Below are 20816 nucleotides of genomic sequence, written 5' to 3' on the forward strand. Positions count from 1 at the left end.
CCAGAACACAACAATGCCGTTAACATTGTTGTTATGGCGACAGACTTAAGTAAGATGGTGGTAGCTAGCCAGGCAGACTTAGAACAAGCCCTACCACCAACCAAACTGAACAGAAAAATCTGCCCCCACTGGGAATCGAACCCGGGACCTCTGCGTCTGAAGCAGGTGGTCTTACCACTAGACCACAGAGGCGGTTGTCCAAAGATTTGTTGTTTTGATTTGTTGAAAAAAGATAAGTATCAATTTTTAAACTTCACCATACCTACCATTTATTATGCCCATGTAACATGGGCTAGTGTCGGCTCATATACCCATTTACCTAACACCCTGTAGATATACGTAAGTAATACGAAAAGACTGAGTAGTCCGGTAGTTAACAAACGTGACACATAGGCAGTTTGGTAATATGGATTTATTAATCTTTTTCTCGGCTCTCCGCTAAAAAGGTCGGGTAAAAACTTACGTCACTTTTAGGATTAGGATTATTGATATGAAAGGTGACTGAAAACGACATGGCATGATTTTTTTATATTGAACCGGCCTACTCTAATCGTTGTATAAGTTTTTTTTTTTTGTTGGTGAGTGTTATTGAGATACACATGCAATGGTAGCTAGTGGAGTACCTACTCCAATTGCAGTGCAGTGATTTAGTTTGTGAATTATGATGATTGTAATTTGTTAGTTCCTTAAGTTTGGTTAAATTCTTTTAGGTGATCGACTATAATATGGGTAATGTAGGCTTTGAAGCTTTTTGCTGTGTCTTCTTTTCTAATTATGTCTGGTAGATTGTATGGGTTGATATTTAGCAAGCGGGATGTCATTTCATGGTTATATCGGGCTGAAGCAAATCTAGGGCACTGTGTTAAGAGGTGTTTCCAAGTTTGTGGAGTCTGGTCATCGCAGGGACAGCGGTCATTTGCGACGATATGGAAACGATGTAGGTATTCCTTATGATAACCGTGGTTGGTTAAGACCTGGGTGGTGGCAAAGTCCGGTCGGACGTTCTTTATAAACTCCTGCAAGGTGTTGTATGTTGGCAGGAGGGATCTTGTATGGATGCAGGTGTTCGGGTCCATATACAAAGTTTTGGCCGATTCTTTACATTTTTGCCTGTTTTGATGTTTAACGAGGCTGATGGGGACTTTTTGGAAGTCTGGTGTTCTGCGCATTCTTGCTAGGGAATGCAGAATCGGTTCTGGTTTGAGGAACCGGGTTTTTCGGGTCTGGTGATCATAAGAACCGGGAGCCCAGGTTTTTTCGGTTCTTTCGGTTCCAAAAAAACAATATTTTGATTTTGTTTTTTTTTTATTGAAATAACACTTCTTTGAATAGACTAGGAATAATCAACAAACATGATTTACAATATTTTTCTATTTTTACTAAATTCTACTCCCAAAAATAAAAAAAAAGTAAAATAATTAGTTTTCAATTGAGGTACCACAATCAGTCTTTTTCATCCAACTTATCGATATATTTGACTATTTATATATTGACTGTCAGATGCAAAGCAAATAAAGGAGAAGGAGTGTTGCCAACTCTCACACAAAAATATCATCATCATCATCATTTAATTTTAAACCATAGGATAGGACGTCCACTGCAGAACATAAACCTCCCCCAATGCTTTCCATGTTGATCGATTGGTAGCGGCCTGCGTCCAGAGCTTCCCTGCTACCTTTATGATGACGTCGGTCCACCTTGTGGGTGGACGTTCCACGCTGCGTTTTCCGGTACGCGGCCTCCATTCTCCTTCACCATCCAGGACCTTCCTGCCCCATCGGCCGTCAGTTCTGCGTCCGGGTCGGGCTATGTCCGCTGAATCCGCTGACATAGAAATGAGGAGATCCGTAAATGAACTAAAGTCGCTACTTTAGTTCATTTACGGATCTCCTCATTTCTGATTCGATCTCATAAAGAAACACCGAGCATAGCCCTCTCCATAGCACGCTGTGCAACTTTGAGCTTCTGTATAAGGCCTATAGTGAGAGGCCACGTTTCCGAGCCATAAGTCATCACTGGTAACACACATTGGTTGTAGACTTTCGTCCTCAGGCACTGAGGTATTTTGGATGAAAAGATGTTGCGTAGTTTGCCGAACGCTGCCTAGCCGAGTTGGATTCGACGACTGACTCCCTTTTCGAAATTGGACCTACCTAGCTGGATCGTCAACAATCTCGAGGATTGAGCTCCCAACCGAAACTGGGTAGGGCGCAACATGGACATTGGACATGAAGCTTTGTTTTGTCCATATTCATCCTCAGGCCCCAGGCTCTGCACTGTGCTTTAGTCGATCCCCCTTCTCTCTCTAACCTAGAAGTCTCACTCTGTCGGCTAGCCATGACTGGACACGAGCCCATCCTCATCGGCTCGGTTTACCTCTCCCCGAACAAGACTCCCTTAAGGAGCGACTTTCAGGCCCTCTTTGCTATGAATAGTGCAGTCATTCTTGGCGGCGACTTTAATAGCAAACACACTCATTGGGGTTGCGTAACATCCACTGCCAATGGCAACATGTTAAGCGAACTCTCTGAGGAACTCATCTTTGATATCTTAGTCCCTATGACGCCCACTCACTATCCTTACAATGTCGAGCATCGGCCCGACATTCTGGACATGGCAATTCTAAAGAATATAGGCCTCCGCCTACACTCTATAGAAACCATGCACGCGCTCACTTCTGACCATCGCCCGGTCGTACTACAACTAGGCTCTCCTGAGTCTACCTACACCCACTATGAAGACAATTGTGGACTGGGACAAACTCAAGGTAAAACTTGGGAACTGTCAGAGCCCACAACTGTCCTCAATCCCCGACGATATAGTTTCGCCTCACGAAACTATTCACGCGATCGATGCGCTCACTAGTCACATCTCGGTCGCCATCGGCGACTCGTCTAGGCAAGTGCCTGCGATGGCTAACCACCGTCTCAGGTTGCCGGACGACGCGCGAGAACTACTGAGGGCAAAGAACGCAGCCACTCGCGATTATGACGCTTATCCAACCGAGGAAAACAGAGTCCGCCTACGTTCCTTACAGCGCGCTGTCAAGGCTCGTATCGCGGAACTCCGTAACAATCAGTGGGATGATCTACTTAAAGAAATCTCGCCATCTCACCAAGCCTATTGGAAGTTGACGAGAGCCTTTAAGTCCGACACCGTAGCGTCCACGCCACCGCTTTTACGTCCCGATCAAACGCTTGCGTTTGACGACGACGCCAAAGCCGAATGTCTAGCCGACAGTCTAGAAGCACAGTGCTCCCCCAGTACCCTCCCAGTAGACTCTGCCCACCTCCGCATGGTGGACAGCGAAGTCGAACGTAGAGCCGCCCTCCCTCCGACCACAACCCTAGACCCGACCAACCTCGACGAGGTGCGAACGATAATCAAAGGTTTCCGTCCCAACAAAGCCCCCGGCCCGGACCGTATCTCTAATAGAGTCTTACGCGCCCTGCCCGCCCCCCTAGTATACCTCTTAGTTGCTATTTTCAACGCGGCCATGTCTCACTGCATCTTTCCCGACGCGTGGAAAGAGGCAGAAGTCATTGGCATTCCGAAGCCCGGTAAGAAACTGGCTGACCCCACAAGCTACAGACCCATCAGTCTCTTAAAGACCATGGGTAAGTTATACGAACGTATAATTGTTTCTCGATTAAGAGATTATGTTTTTTCTAATAATCTCTTAATAAACGAACAGTTTGGCTTCCGCGCCTCACATTCCTGCGTACAACAGGTGCACCGCTTAACGGAGCATATACTTAGCGGCCTCACTGCTAAGCCACCCGTAGGGACAGGAGTGTTATTCTTCGACGTAGCGAAGGCATTCGATAAAGTCTGGCACAACGGCTTGATTTACAAGCTTTACGAACTCGGTGTGCCGGACAGTCTCGTGCACATCTTACGTGACTTTTTATCGAATCGCACGCAATGACATCCCCAAATATCCGCATACGGATTTAGCCCTCTTTGCGGACGACACCGCACTCTACAAGTCCGGACGTAATCGGAATTACGTCATCTTGGCGCTCCAACGCGCAGTCACACAATTAGGCGAATGGTTCAGGAAGTGGCGTGTCGAGGTAAATCCCGAAAAAAGTGCAGCAGTGTACTTTTCTAGGGCTTTGTCTGCGAAACGTCCTCCGGTTCGCACTCGTCCTAATGTCCCCACCCATCTCACCTTATTTGACCAAACTATTCCTTGGAAAAGTGAGGCCAAGTACTTAGGTGTCACCCTCGACCAGAGATTATCGTTCGCTCCGCACCTCAGACGCGTCTTGAGCCGTGCGAACCACTACATCCACCGACTCTACCACCTAGTTGGAAGGAAAAGTAAATTGTCACTTAGAAATAAGTTGACAATTTACAAAACCTGCATCCGTCCAGTGTTGACTTACGCCAGTCCGGTGTTTGCTCACACTTCCTGCACAGACCTTAAAAAATTCCAGACCCTCCAAAACAAATTCTTACGCCGAGCCGCGGACGCCCCGTGGTTCGTGCGTAATACGAATCTCCATAGAGATTTCGAGATCCCATCGATTGATCACTTTATGAAAGAAGCCTCTCGCCGCTACTTTGATAAAGCGATCAACCACAAGAACCCTCTTATCGTTAGCGCCGCCACGTATACACCCCAGAAAGATGTCGCTGCCCAATACCGACGACCTAGGCATGTCCTAGACGACCCGGACGATCCTATTGCCGAATTTCTGAACACAGACATCACTGCCTTAAGCACGCCAACTACTCCACAACACAGTAGCTCGTTACACCGTACTCGCCGGCGAGTACGAGGCCCTGCTTTCCATTTCGGACGGTACAGACATGTACCGGGCCGGTTCTCCCCTATCCGTCCCCCGGACACGGCCTGAGCCGAGGTCCGAGCCTACCGTGGCGCCCTCAGGCCGCGTCCGTAGTCCCCTCGATCGGGCCCACTAGAGTGAGCCCGCCGTAGGCTGGACTTTGGTCCAACACCGCGGTGGGCAACCCTCTAGTTGGGTTCGCCACTGATTGGGCGCCTTATGCGCTCGATACGGCCCGATCACGAACGTCGGTCTGCGACCGACGCGGACGAGCCTTGAGATTACTAGTTTCCATTGAAATTGACAAATGTAAATAAACTTGGAACCCGTTTAGTACCGAAGTTAGTCCAAATAGCCTAATAGAGTTAGTCTCGGCAAGTCATTACGAACGTGTAGTGAAACTTTTACGCGTGCCTTGGGCTTCGCGATATATCACCAGTGCTTACTACGCATTAGAGTGGGTTTTTCATTCCCCCGTGTATAAAGATTAACTAGGGGCAGTTAGGGTTGCTGCGATTTGCTTCTAATGTCTTATGGATTCAGTTTTCCTGAAGTAAAGTGTTAAAAAGGGTTATAGTAACTGTGAGTGTTGTGTGTCGTAGAGAAATAGCGAATAGTAATGATTTCAGGGTGACAAGATCAAATCTTTCTGGACAAATGACGACATACCAGCAGTCTACTTGTGACCATGACTGAACACAATCAAATTGTCAAAGATGTAAGTAATTGTTTGCCTACTACATACGTGATTTCGTATTTCAATCCCTAAACGAATACAAATCTAACTAAGCAGACCTACTTCTGGCATCATCGAATTTTTTCAATGTCTCCTACCTCCTTATTTCAAAGTTATGGCATGCCATCCATGAATTAGAGCTATCGCAAACAACCACTAATCTTGCATTACCATTACTTCTATATTTATGTTAGTTGGCTCAAATCCAAATACTCGCGTGTAAATTAGCATTCTTAATACTGGCAGCCCTGGTGGAGGCGGGAAATCTCCCAAAATGGTGGCTATGTGTGGATACATTATGGCTAGGCGTACGAGCTCGAAGCATAAACGGAACAGCCATTTGTTGTAAGTGTTTTGGGTGTATATTAGACGGAATTAACACACGTCAGGTACTTTGATACGAATTTATCTTAGTGACATTAGTACATGTGGTTCCGGCAGAGCAGAATAGGACTCTGTTCCCGTCGATGTCGTAAGGGACGACTAAATCACGGATGAGGCAAATAAGGTACAAAATATGCGAACAACAGGCCTCCCCAACTGATCTGGTCAATGTATAAGTCTGGGGAGTGTAGACCAAATCCTCTATTTGCTTCTAGTTAATTATTTACCGACGATCATGCTCCTGCATGCCTGCCATGCAGGCTGCCGCCATCTAGTCAATCTGGAAATCATTGAGGGAAGACGTCCTATGGCTGAAATGACGATGATGATTATCGCTGATTTGCTGGTTACTATGATGCATGGCCTGGCTGATCTGCAGCGGTCCTGGCTGATGGCTACCGCGACAGCAATTAAGGACATTAGCTAGCAGGTATTTGTTTTTGTGCACTGTGATAACTTATGAGAAAATATCTTTTAGAGGCCCAAGCGGAGCAGGCCATTTTAATGCGATGACGACGCGACGCTTTGATTTTTTCATGAACGCGTAAAGATTAACTTGTTAATTTACATATATTAAGGTACGTATTGAGCTAGGTATGTTAATTGTGAAGTCGAATTACCAAGGCATCTTTTAAAACGTTAATTGCTTAGTTGACGTCTTGAGTTGGGCTTCATGACCATTTTCTACCCAAAATGGACAAAAAAGCTTGAGGATCATCTGATCAATCATCAGACTGTTCATTGACGATAATTGTTGACTGAAATCCTAGTTGCTAGTTTGAACAAAAGACTGACCTACATTATCAGCGTCAATTCCAATCCAAACAATGACGTTTTGGTGTCAAAATAGGTTTTTTTTTTTGGGATGGACTGTCCCGCTGAAGCGCGCAGGGCGCCACGCAGTAAGGTTCTTAAGTTGAATACTAGTTGTTTGTTTTTACTTCGTGAAATTGATAAATCAATTATCGTTTGCAGTGATAAATAAAGCAGTTTCCACTGCTGGCCATAAATACTGAGAACTGGTCATTGCTCAAATGGGGCCGTGACGGACAGTTCGATTGAGGGAAATTAATCGTCAGGGTTGTAGGACCCATCACAGACCACTTGGCGAAATGGACGCCGTTATTTTCTCAAAGATTTGTCACACTGGATGCGTTCTTCGGTTTCGGTTTTAGAAATCGTGGTGGGTGTTTCTTTGTCACATTTTGAGTCACATAAGCATGAGTGTTGATTAAGCGAAATACATAATATTGCCAAGTTAAACCAGCCGCTGTGGGCGCAAAATTTGACGTTCCCCATTTTGAAAGATTCTCCCTTAAATGTCGCAAGACAGTCTCTTGTATCGTAGCGGTCTTGATGATTGGTAAAGACTTAGGCTGGGTTGCACCATCTTACTTTCACTTTGACAAATGTCAAAAATCTGTCAAATTCCATACAAAAGCACCGGTCATCGTCATAGTTACCGTTAAAGTTAAGTGGTGCAACTCAGCCTAAGTATCACACTCCACAAACAATTCGTAGATTAATGACATGTAGCCGCCACAAGGAGTAAGTTTTGTATGCGTTGCATAATAAGGTATTAGAAGAGACAAGGAAATCTTGGAGGTGGAGAGGAGTTAATGATAGATCGCCCGGTGCTTTGTCCTGCTGGAAGCTCTTCTGGAAGGACTGGTCTTTTGTTCTAAACGTCCTGCCAGAAGATTATCGCAAGTCCTGCCCGCAGTACGCAATTTGTACGTGTTTGCTTGCTGGTCCTTCCAGCAGTACGGTGACCTTCAAATTTGAACTCATCCTCACCAGAAGTAGTAAACACTTGGTTAGTGTTTATTAAATAAAAAGTCATGTCGTAGAATCATTTTGTTTAACCAGTATTTTACTTTTCTTAATATATTATAAACTTGTTTATCTTCTTTCAACTTAACTAATAGGAACTATAATAAGGAACTTTAAATGAATTACTTTGGTACGTCACTTTGTATTAGAAATTACACCTATCACTTACAAATACACTACAAATTAAAAACAAAAACAAGAAATAAATTATAAATGTTTGATTAGGCTGGAATACTTCACATTCATTATAATATTATCGCCAAAATGTTGCCGACTCCACGCCCGGCGCGTCAAAATGTGTCGCGCGAGCGCGAACGCGCTGCCCCCGTGTATACTCGTGCGCCATCGGGCTCCGACTAACGGTTAGTCGCGTTTTTCGATCTTGGGCACTATTGGGTGAAAGAGAGAGAAACACTCTATTTTTTCGTGTAAATTTGAAATTTGTACAATGTATACTTACGAAACTGTGATCTTTTAATTTTGCGTCCTACCGGAAGTACTTTAAGTCCTGCTGGCAGGACTCCGGGCGATCTATCATTAAGAAAATTATATCCGACTAGCGGCCGCCGCGAGTTCGTACGCGTGGATCCCGTTTTACCCCCTTAGAGGTGGAGTTTCGTAAAATCCTTTCTTAGCGGATGCCTACGGCATAACATCTACCTGCATGGCAAATTTCAGTCCGATCCGTCCGGATTGGGCTGTACGTTGATAGATCACTATGTCAGTTAGTCAGTCAGTCAGTCACCTTTGAGATAAATATATTTAGATATATTATACGTTAATTGGCAAACTAGTAGCCACAACACAGTTAATAACTTCTGCTACGTTCAGTGGTAGTCAGAGTCAGAGGACATTACATTAGTGAGCAGACTGCGGCAGCGCTAAGTTGTCTATATGACCACTGCTACAATTAATTCTCGTTATGGTGGCGGTTCTGTTTAGGGCAACTTTATTGTTACTACTTGTTAATGAATTGGACTGTCTGAGATGGTGGCATTTAATTTCCTTGTTAATTGAATCTTTTCAGTACGTTTTGTTTTGTATTGTATTTTTTAATGTTACTAAGCCCGTAAAACTTGTCTTAAATAACAACCACACCTTTTTGAAAAATAATATACCTATTTGATTTTTTTGCTTGAGATATTTTATTACATTTTGTCACATATTACGGCGCCATAGGGCTAAATTTGCTTAGGTTCGCCAATGGTTAAACGCCATTGCACTGAATCCCATTGTTAGTGCACATACCTACATGCGGCTGCACTGACAGCATAAACATGACAGTAACATATGACGAATTTCAGCCATTCGCCATTCTCCTCCGGTTAACCTACGACCTTTAACTGTACCTGGAGCTCATTCCCAAAAATTAATATTTAGGCAGAAAATAAAGTCACCTCTGTACTTACTTAATCCAGAGATAAGTACAAAGTTTCAGCACGGTAATAATATCATACAGTATTATAACTTCATATAAACTGACGAAACGCGAGCTTTTCTTCGAATTTCAAATCTCGGGACGCGGTCGAAATCCAAAAGTTAGGGTTAGGGGTGTCGCGAATGTGCCGAACGGACGTCGATGGCCTAGCTAGTGTTGAAAATGACTAAGGTGATTGAATTTGACTACCGTCATTTACGGTCAAATTTGTCAAAAACAAGTTATTAACAGTCAAAAATGGTCATTTTCAGTCAGTTTGATTTGAAATAAAAATTATATTGTATTAAACCAGCTTTTGCCCACGACTTCATCCGCCTGAAATTGAAGTAACAGATCATTAAGTACTCATTATGATTAGTAGATTCAAAATTATTTTAGTATATTTTTTTTAATTAAATCTACTAACACAAAACAGCACGCATTTTTATCCTATTCCATTCACAAAGTATTTTGTTTGTCTAAAAAAAAAAAATACAATCACAAAACTAGATAGAAATTCTAAGTAGACAGATGTAATTAGAATGGGTACTGTAGGTGGGCAGCCCTATCGCATGTTGTCATACGGTGACGTACCGCGGGGCTGTTGACATTTATTTCAAAAATATGGCCGAGTTGGAATACTGTATAGATAGTATTACCGTGGTTTCAGCTTCCTTCGCTCCAAGCTCTTACGCTTAGATCAGATAGCTATGACTTTGGCCCGCTTACCGAATGAGGGCTCGCGAGCGGGGAGCGGGTTAAACAATGGATAAGTAGTGCAATTTTTTGCAAGCTTTGCATGATGTTTCTGGGAAATTTTAATTTGGAAGTGGACTAACGCTCGTATTCACAAACGATGCTTGCTTAAGTGAAGCAGCAAATCGAACGCACAGCGATGAATAGAGCTCTGTGATTGATTCGTATGTCACCCTGTGCGTCCACTCGCACTGTGAGACCTCATAGTAATGTTTGTTTATTTAACGCAGCCCCACATAGTAGGTAATAGGGACACTTCACTTTTCCAATTAATTTCTGCTATACCTACCTAATAAATTATGTGGATAAGTGGATAATGTAATAAAACACGTTGGCTGGTAATACCATGTACCTAATTAATTAAGCCTCTACAATGAATCGCTTAGGCCCAGTTTTTTGATTCTTAGTTAAAATAACTAATTGTTAAATTTTGCTACTAATGGTTAAATATTAACAAAATGTAAACAAATAGTTAAAAAATGTACCTACTAAAAGTCAAGCTAACCATTGTTCGAAAAACATTTTTCTCTGATATTTAACCACTTGTCATTTGACATCTGTCAAATTTGACCATTGGTTATTTTAACTATGAATCAAAAAACCGGGCCTTAGCTTAACTAACACGCAAAAAGTATATTCCTTGTTTCACCAATCTATGTATAAACATATAAACGCGAAATACCACTCACCGATTAACCAGGAAATTTCAGAAACTATAACAAATGTAAAAAAGGCCAAGGGTGTAGACATCCGCTAAGAACGGATTTTACAAAACTCCATCCCTATGGGGGTAAAACGGGATCCACGCGTAGGTACGAAGTCGCGGGCTGCCGCTAAGTAGGTAGTAAGAAGTTAAAAGTAGTGTGATTTGCTCATGAACTGCGGTTGGTGAGAAATATACACATATCTACATGCCTACCTCTATCATTAACTACGATGAGTTTGAAAAACATCAGTGTGTAACAATATTGATAACAATCCAACGGTTAAATCGCATTATCGCACACGAATATTGCACGAAAGGATATTGTCTGCATTGCAGAACGGATTAACATGTTAAAGTTGCCGAGCATGTAGAATAATTGCAGAAATGTTTTACTGCCCGTTGAGATTGCCACTGGAAAATGAACAGGGGCATCACTGAAATTGCGGCGCAAACTGGATACGATGTTTTTATCGTGCAGTGTTTTTCACAAAACGTATTGGATGTGATCATTTGTGTAATATTCACGTTTTCTTCGTATGTTTTTGTAATATTTGTGTATTGTGTTTTTTCTTTATTTTAATGGTGGCGTATCGGTTATTGTCTCCAAGAATTGTTTTACATTGAAAAAGCAAGCATTTTCGTTACTTTCAATCAGTCAAACATAAAAGCTTAGGCTTTAATCATAAAATGTTGTGTCCTATTTTTTGTATGATTGTGTCTGTGTTTCAAAATTGTTTGTTTCCCTAATAATGTAAATAAAGAGCAAATAATAAGTGCCAGATTATTTTCCAGTATTATAATTTCCTATTATTGAATGTAGATAAGTAATAGTTACCTACGCGTACCTACACCAACTTTCATCATTATCCCAACTTAAGTGAGCGAGTAATAAGAACCCATATTGGTTAAGCAGATTTGATGTATAGCCCGACCAGGAACATAAAAACCCTCGCCATGTTGCGGAAAACTAATGGTACTAATTTCTTTTAATGGCAACAGTAACTGAAAACTTCATTGACATGTCACCTTGCATGTCAGTCTATAGCTGTCAAAGTGTAAACAAACTTTATTTTAAATGTGCGCAATTGATTTTGTGAATTAAATTGCTAAAATCTTTTCATAGTCGTGAAAGAAAAGTGGTTTACAATGTGTTAAAGTAGGTATTTGTCGAAGAGAAATACTAAGGGTTCGGACAATATTTTCATTGAATAATGTTTCCGACAGAGGTTGTCAAATTGACTGACATGTTTATCGTATAGTACAGTCCACTATGAAAATTAGCTGTGGTTTGTTTCAACTACCTATTTTAAAATTTTTTGTCACTTTCTAAGTGTTGAATTTTATGGAATTGGGAAAGAAGTACCGAGTTTGAAGCGTTCATGAGCAGACATTGCAGTTGAATATTCAAGTTCTGAATTTGATTATTGATGAATAATAAAATAAATCCTACTAGCTCGATTGATGGTTTTATTTAATTTACTTAAACCAGGTTACCTATAATAATATTTTTTCGTTATTTTATGAAAATATCAAATTAGCCCGTAATCCTGAATCCTGATACATAAAGTTAGCCTATTAATTTAACACAGGTACGACTGTACTCGGTGTTGCACTATCAAATGCAATTGACGCGCCTCTATGCCAGGGTTTTTATGTTCCTGGTCAGGCTATAATAATTATTTTACTTTGATTTGAAATCCCAAATAGTTTTTTCGGTACGTTAAAAACTATTTGGTTTCCACACCTCTGTGATCATTCTTGGTGTCTCTGCACGTCAAGCTTTGACACATTTCATCGTGTATCGCATCACACGTCACACAAACGTCACAACCGTAACGTGAAAACTGTATTATTTTAACGCTTATTGCATTGCTCGCAAATTGCATTATGTTCTCTAAACGCACAACGCATTCCCGCATCCAAAGTGTCCGTGACCTGAACTCCTGCAGGGGAAGTCTAACTCTTGAACCGTCTTCATTCCGGAGTGTCCCGGTGCCAGCGGTGGTCGAGCTTGCTGAAGGGCACCCAGGATTAGCTCAGAGGTTCGTGGGACCAGCTATTCTCCTCTGCAGACATAATTATTTGGGAACGGTAGTTTTGACCCGTTTAGGCCCCGCCTAGTGTGGCTATTTACACGCCACACCACGTAGTATATTACTGGAATCTACCATGTACTTACTTTTTAGTAGGTACCTACCTCAGATCATAGAACTATAATTAGGTACCTCCCTACTTCATAGTTTTACCAGGCCAGGCTATAAGTATCCCTAAGCTCATTAGAGGAACTAGCAATGATGATGCAAATGAGTTTTTCCTCCCCAACTCAACCCCTTCCTTCAGCTTAACACGATTTCATATCGTGTACCGTTTTTTTACACCCTGTCGACGACCTTATATTTTCTCAGAAAATCTTGTTTGAAGCGATCTTTCATCTTTTAACAAGTACTGCTGATTTCGCTCTAAAAGGAAATGGGGCAAACGCATGTTCGAACCAGCCAGACGCTTTTTTAAGGGTTGTTAGGAAAATAATTTAAGGTACATTTTTATAAATCATACATGACATACAAATAAGGAAAGTGTTGACATTTTTTTTTATCTATCTGTTCTCGTGTAGAACCTAAGTAGTATCATTGAATATCCTGAATGTATAGTTACAGATTACATGTACCTAATACTTTAGTAGAAAAAGTATTAAATCCTTTGAAGTCTAAACGAACATGTTGGCATATTTGATCTTGCTGTCATTTACTTACAAAAAAATTGTAGCTAGTTATATCCATTCGTAACAGTAAGTACCAAACCAACTCAACAACTCAATAAAGCTATTCGATGTATTAGTTGGTCAACATCGAATTCCATGAAATACCTCGTCTCACTTAGAGGAATATGCAATTTAAATAATAAAAAATATAAAAGCATTGGCTTACGTTTAGCCGGCTACCCTCAAAGCAAAAAAATATTATCCAGCTAATGCCATAATTTATTTTTGAGTAAATCCAAGGAAAACATTTCTCGCTTATTGCATAAATAAAAGCTAATTGGTGCAATTGAAATCCGCAGCTGATACCTAATAGGATTCAGTATGCGGTTTCCTATTTCTCTTGTTTAAGATTTTAATAAAATGCTCTTCAAACGTTTGAATCATAGATTAACGTGTTAACGTGAAAGCTTTATCTGTAAGGGCAAACTACCATCTTTATGAAAACGTTGCTCAAACCATATGCAAAAACCTTCCATAATTAGGTACTATTACGAGTCCCTAGACTTGGCAGTTGCAAACTCGTGGATCCCGTCAATCATCCTCGTTGGATGAAACAAAAAGTATACGTACGATGGATTGGATTTTACTCCCAAAGAAAACTGCAGTCAAGTGAAGTAAGTTTATAATTTATTTTTTAAATTACCTACCATCAGATTTCATTAATTCATTTCAAAAGTATTGAAAAAAAACGATTAAAAGGTACATTATCTCAGTGTAAGCTGTGAAACTAAACTAAAATATCGTACATCCAATATTTTTAAATTTATGAGATCCAATAATTTGGCTGCGATAATAGCAGCAGCATGTCGTTTCTCCGCTTAGTGCATACTTTACAAACAACCTCATAAATAAGACAGCACTCAGAAATAGTCCTCCACTTATTTTCTAGCTCGACCCAAGTCATAAAATCATCGCACAAAAACTAGCTTATGCGACGTTCCGCTTGTTGACTCCGAGTAATAGAATATTACGGCAATAGGGTTCTGACTAAAGTACCGAATACAAATCCAGAAGGGGACTCCGGGACATTGGGATGAAAGGCTAATGAGAACCATATGTATGCGCAAGGATGATAGAAAACATATCACGTAGCGCGCCTCTCTTCAGAGCGACTGGCGCTAACCCTGCCCGATCGCGTATAAAGATACTAAGTATTTGTTTTGCGAGAATCATTTTGACAAGATATTCAGAACTTTATAGAGGTTGAAGGGTTTATCGGTTGTTTGTCATCTTTTTGTTTTCAGAGGGATGCCTTTTCTATTACAATGAATGATGGGGCAACTGATTTATTATGGAGATGAGAAAAAACTGTTTTGTAATCTTAGCAAAATTTCCTTGAGTATCGTAGGTACGGAGAAAGCTTTCATCAGATTCGGTAACGAGCCCCCATTTTTTAAATGACTGTTATTTCGGTTATTTTTCACTAGCTGGAATGTCTACTTATCGTACCAACCTTTATTTATAAGAGAGGTAATTACGAGTAGGATTGATTTGATTCATTTATTTTTCCTTATTTTTTTTTAAGATTTACCTAGTGTTGTTTTACTGTTTTTATTTTGATTATTGTTAATACGTCACCAACGTAAAATAATAATAGTTTTTATCTATTGTTTTCCTATTCAAAATTCCAAATAAAAATATTTCCAAGCCAGCGAAGCTTTAAAGTCATATTGTATTAACATTTTTGGTTTCTGAATAAGCGAGGCGTCTGAAATTACTATACTATAGCTCTAGATTTGTGGCAACGTAAAAAATCCAACAGTGGCGGGGCAAAGGATTATCCTGCTTTTAAACACGGGGCCGTCTGCACCCCAATCCGATTTGCAAGTTTTAATCTTTTTTAAAAGCAGCTAAAATGAGAGGCTGCACACAAATCCCACATTTTCATTTCATCACGCACGTTCTAGGTGTTTAAAATATTTGCAAATGTTTTGCTCCGGTTATCGTTTAATTTGAAACTATCGTACTCGTGAAAATAGTTTAAATAATATTTCCTGTTTTTGCAACATTTTTCTTTACTGCTCCCCTCCTATTGGCTACAATAATGGGCTATCCAAAACAAAAACAAATTTTCAAGTGGGACAAGTAGTTCCTGAGATTAGCGCGTTCAAACAAACAAATCTTCAGCTTTATAATATTACTTAGGGGGCGTCCATAAATTACGTGAGGCTTTTAGGGGGGGGAGGGGGTCAACAAAAACCTCACCAAATCTCACGTGGGGGAGAGGGGGGGTCTCGGGAAATATCACGTATTTTTTTCCACAAGAAATAGAGAAATAGAGTTTGCCAGAAAACTGGGTTAAATCTTAAGTAAAAAAATTGGCCAAGTGCGTGTCGTGCCACGCGCAGTGTAGGGTTCCTTAGTTGTCCGTCGTTATCACAATATATTTCAGAAGTAAGCAATTACTTCATCTAAAGTCACTTTTAATATTTTCTTCTAAGGAATTTTTATTATGTATGAAATTGTATAATACATGAGTAAAACGACTATTACTCTTGAACTAACTGATCTATCTTAACCGCTATAGTTTTCCTTGAAGTTCATAAAAAGCACTATAATCTTGAATTTTTCCAGATTTATCAAGCCAACAGTTTAGTTTTTAGCGGGGGGGAACGCCCTACTCGGACAAAAATTGGCACTTTAAACTTTAACATTTTACAAACGGATCCCTAAATCGAAAAATGGTCTTAGAAACCCCAAAGCCATTTTAAAAGACCTATCCAACGATACCCACACGATGGGGTAGAAGACGTAAAAAAAATCATCCCCACTTTACATGTAGGGGAGCTATCCTAAAAAAATTTTTTTTTCAAAATTTTATTCTACCGTTTTGTTGGCGTGATTAATATACATACCTCTACAAAATTACAGCTCCCTAGTGCCAATAGTTTCCAAGCAAAAGCTCGGACAGACAGACAGCCAGACATATCGAAACCTTGTCAGGACTAAAAAATGATATTTGTATAATGATAATGTCATTTTATTCTATACAGTCTAAAGAAATAAAACTAAAAATGCTTCCGTTCCGTTCCAAATTATAAAACAAGTTCTTTTTTTATCAAAATCGATTTTGCTAGATTATTAGTGATTTTGTAGAAAGGAACAATTAGACTAGGTACTTCTGTAAAAAAACAATGTGACCCTAGTACTAACCGCTGTCACTACACGTGTTTTTCTGGATCTATTCGTAATCAGTGGGCTTAGTGCGACTTTACACAATCGGCATCCGCTAGCGACTGCGTAAAAAATGACATACATTAAATGTACCTATGATGATTGTACAGCGTCCTTAGCAGATACTTTAAAGAACTAAAATCTTTAACTTTATAGATCTTTTTGATGCACTCGTTAGCGACTACGTTAAAGCACACAAAAAAAAATGATTCTCAGTTGTATTACTCCAAAACTATAAAATTTCGGATTTTTTTTAATATCACGTGAGATTAGGGGTCGCAAACCGGGATACCGAATTTCGAAAATACCGGAATACCGGGCCAAATTTAGGTCTAATTAATACCGGTATTCATTTCACAAAAACCGGGATTTTCGGTATTTTCGGTTTTAGTAAAATAAATAAAAAACAAATACAAATAGAAAAATTTACGCGCCATTTAATTCAAAATACGCGCGCGCGAGTTCGTTTTGAGTTGATTGAGTGATAATAGTCGACATAAACTCCGCCGCCGACGTCCTGACACCTCTCATCGAAAATATCTGGATGGAAGAGGAACTCCCAGTGACTGGAATAAGGGGCTTTTAATTACTGTGCCAAAGAAAGGGGACCTAAGCCAGTTTTGCAATTGGAGAGGTATCACTTTGCTCTCGATACCGTCAAAGGTTTTCTGCAAGATTATCTTGGATAGGTTATCGGGGGCCGTTGAACCTCTTTTGCGTAGGGAACAGGCTGGCTTCCGCCCGAACCGCGTATCATCTTGGAGCAGACATCAGAATGGCAAAGGGAAATCTATCTTACCTTTGTAGACTTTGAAAAAGCCTTTGATACGCTAAAGTGGGCAAGCATATGGTCGCGACTCACTGACATTGGTGTCCCGCCGAAAAATATCGATCTACTGAAGGCCATCTACAAGAAATATTCTTGTACTCTCACTCACGACGGCCTCATCTCCGAAGACATTGAGGTGCATGCGGGCGTCCGGCAAGGCTGCCTGCTTTCGCCGCTTCTCTTTCTGGTTGTCTTGGATGGAATCATGTGTCGTGAAATCAATCCAAAATTGATGACCTACATCGAGAGGCGGGCATCACGGGGCTCAAAATTAACTGCCGGAAGACACAAGAGATGCGATCTGGAGTGAGGAATTGCACACCATTACGGATTGGTGCAGAGCATGTGGAACGAGTCCACAATTGTACCTACCTCGGGAGCGTCGTGTCAGAGACTGGAGGTACCGAAGATGACATCACTTCGCGCATTGCCAAGGCTAGAGCTATCTTCGCACAACTTCGCCCCGTATGGCAGTCACGGAAACTGACCCGAAGGGTCAAGATCAAAATTTTCGGGTCCAACGTTAAATCCGTTCTGCTCTACTATGGGTGTGAAACGTGGAAGGTCACCAAGGTCATCTCGCACCAGCTGCAGGTCTTCGTCAACCGCTGCCTTCGCCGAATTCTCGGCATATACTGGCCTGAGAAAATCTCCAACGTCGAGCTATTGGAACGCTGCCACGAAATTCCGATCGACCAGCAGATCAAGCGCCGCAAGTGGAACTGGATTGGCCACACTCTCCGAAGAGATCCCGATCACATCCCCAAGCAGGCTCTGGATTGGAACCCCCAAGGAAAACGCAAACGTGGTCGCCCCAAGCAAACTTGGCGGCGCACTATGGCAGACGAGGCGAAGAAGATCGGCAAGACTTGGAGTGAGATCAAACGCGAAGCTCAAGACCGAACGCGATGGAGGACTGCTGTTGACGCCCTCTGCCCCATCTAGGGGACATAGGACCTTAAGTCAAGTAAGTCAAGAGTGATAAAAGTTTAGATACTTTACTGTTTCTACCATCTCATTACAAGGCCCAAAAATTTAATCTAGACTTAATAATATTTTGATTACCTCTTTATAACTCAATTTGATTTGGACTGAATTTTGTTTTATTTAGAAGATAAATTAATTTAGGTTAGGAACCTACTTACTATACCTCCGCAAACTAACTTTATTATACTAAATTTGCTAACTTTAGCTTAATCCCGGAAATATCGAAAATACCGGATTATCGGTATTCGTCTAGAGCCAATACCGAAAATACCGGTTTTGCTGAAATGATTCGGTATTGCGACCCCTACGTGAGATTTGGGGGTGGGGGAGGGGGTCAGGCAAAATCTCACCAAATCTCACCAAGGGGGGCGGGGGGGTTGAAAAATAGCCAAAATTGTCTCACGTAATTTATGGACGCCCCCTTACCATATAATTTTGAGTTAAATATATTTCAATAAAAAAAATTTTTAATGGTAAATATGGTGCACACCAAGTAGGCTAGCGTGGTCTGAAATAATTAATGTTTTGCTAACCTACGACGATTTACGTTCATAGAGTATCATGTTGAATACGTATTATGCTTTATCCAGAAATTGACCTACTCTTATTTCAAGTATTACCTTTAAAATGAAGTAACATTTATAGCAAAAGTATTTTGCTAACAGATTTAAAATGATTGTTAAAAAAAAATTAAAATGGTGGGGTGTTCATGTCATCTCCGAGGGTAGCTCTCCTGGCGATGTGCTTCCATTTCTGACGGTTAGAGGCGTCGCGAGTACACTGGATCATGATGGACTCAGTAGCCTTTGTGATGGCGTCTATCCAGCGGGTTGGCGATCGACCGCGTGCTCTCTTGCCTTCCACCTTGCCCTGAACTACCAATCTCTCCATCTGGCAAATGGTTCAGTGAAGGCATTTAACGCATTTCCCTCAAAAATATTTACCATGGAGTAATATTAAAGGAATCCCGCTGGATATCCTCGTTCCAATCGGAATTTTTATTTTTTCAATCAGCATACACACCCATGCTTCAACGAACGTCATCATGCTCTTGGTTCAGGAGCATTGATGTGTGTGATCTCGTGAGCTATGTCATATAATGACGTATTTTGGTATTGATTTTTTAAATGAATTCGAAAACACCAAACATATTTTATTTTTTTCGCTTTTGATCGTTGCTTCAGGGTTCATGTAGAAAATGTAGAAATATAGGTAAATCTTTATTGATGTAACATTGTGACATTTTATAAAACTATAATTTCAGGAGCCAGTGTCTTCCTAGTATACATCTTAAAGTAAAGAACATAGGAAATAAAAAATTTGAATTACATCTATACAATAGTTGTCTCGCATTGTCGATTTGGTTGTTTCGATCGTTGGTTGTATCGGTTTGTTAGATTTTGGTTCGTGGAGCTTTCTCAAGGAGCGGAATTTTTGGGAATTGCAGGGAAATTGATTCCTTTCTACCTTCCTTTTTTAATCATTTACTACCTTTTGCCCTGTGATTTATCGCGAGGTCTTAGGTTTTACAAGTCACTGTGAATTCACTTTGTGCATCCTGTCATTTTGCCATTTAACAAGCGACTCAATTTGCACTTCAATTGTCCATTATGGCAATCTTACGTCAAAAACATTAGGCCGCCATACTGTCACAGAGCCCGCATAATTGAATAAAACAATTTCTTTGTAGCTGAGACGGGGCATCAACAATAATCGGATCTATTAAAGCTCCGCTTGGATACTGTTTAGAAAAGTCATGTTTTTCTCTTGAAAGCTAACTTTCAGTTTTAACAAAGATAAAGAACTCAATAAACGGATAGATTAAAAATGTTTTTGTATTAAATGTTTTGTTAAATATTAATTAAGGCGTGAGTAGGTGTATTTAAAGAAAAACTATTATTATTAGATTATGTTTTGGATAATTTAATTTTTAATCAATTGGTTATTTCAGCTATAAGTACAATATACCAAATGTAACTGTGTAGGTAGGTACCTATATAATTTTTAAGTTAGTGCCAATTTAAGTAAAAAAGATTAATTCGATTTTGTTAGCATTGCACGTAACATAGGTACACAGTAATGCTGGTAATACGATCATGCAAAATTATAATTATTGATTTTTGAACAAAAATCAAAAACAGTTTTAAGTCTACATTTCCTTCCAAATATGGCAGATAGAATAAACATTTGAAACGAAAGCTCGTAATTCTGCCATCACAACTTGGCAATCACAGTAGAAGTGTAAGCTGGTTTAGTGACGCTACATTACTCGTACCCACTCACTTCAATTTTCTTTCCAGAGATTTCAATGGTATGGGAATTGGGTGTGTAATGTATGATATAACTACATATCATATTATAATACTTAGAGGATATAACATCAAATTATATAAAATCGTTTAATATAATAATTATTTACTATAATAAACGAATAATA

At 40.4% G+C, this 20816-nt stretch overlaps 1 protein-coding gene across 1 annotated transcript in view; it reads left to right on the forward strand.

Annotated features, from left to right (window-relative positions):
* The first annotated feature begins 12516 nt into the window (after positions 1–12516).
* The window catches only part of LOC135086459 (uncharacterized), a 37432-nt gene continuing 29132 nt past the window's right edge, over positions 12517–20816 (forward strand). Inside the window, exon 1 of the mRNA XM_063981182.1 lies at positions 12517–12670. The gene's annotated coding sequence lies outside the window, so the exon portion shown is untranslated. The remainder of the gene's footprint in view (positions 12671–20816) is intronic.

The sequence above is a fragment of the Ostrinia nubilalis genome, chromosome Z, assembly GCF_963855985.1.
Source record: "Ostrinia nubilalis chromosome Z, ilOstNubi1.1, whole genome shotgun sequence".
NCBI classification, from domain to species: Eukaryota; Metazoa; Arthropoda; class Insecta; order Lepidoptera; family Crambidae; genus Ostrinia; species Ostrinia nubilalis.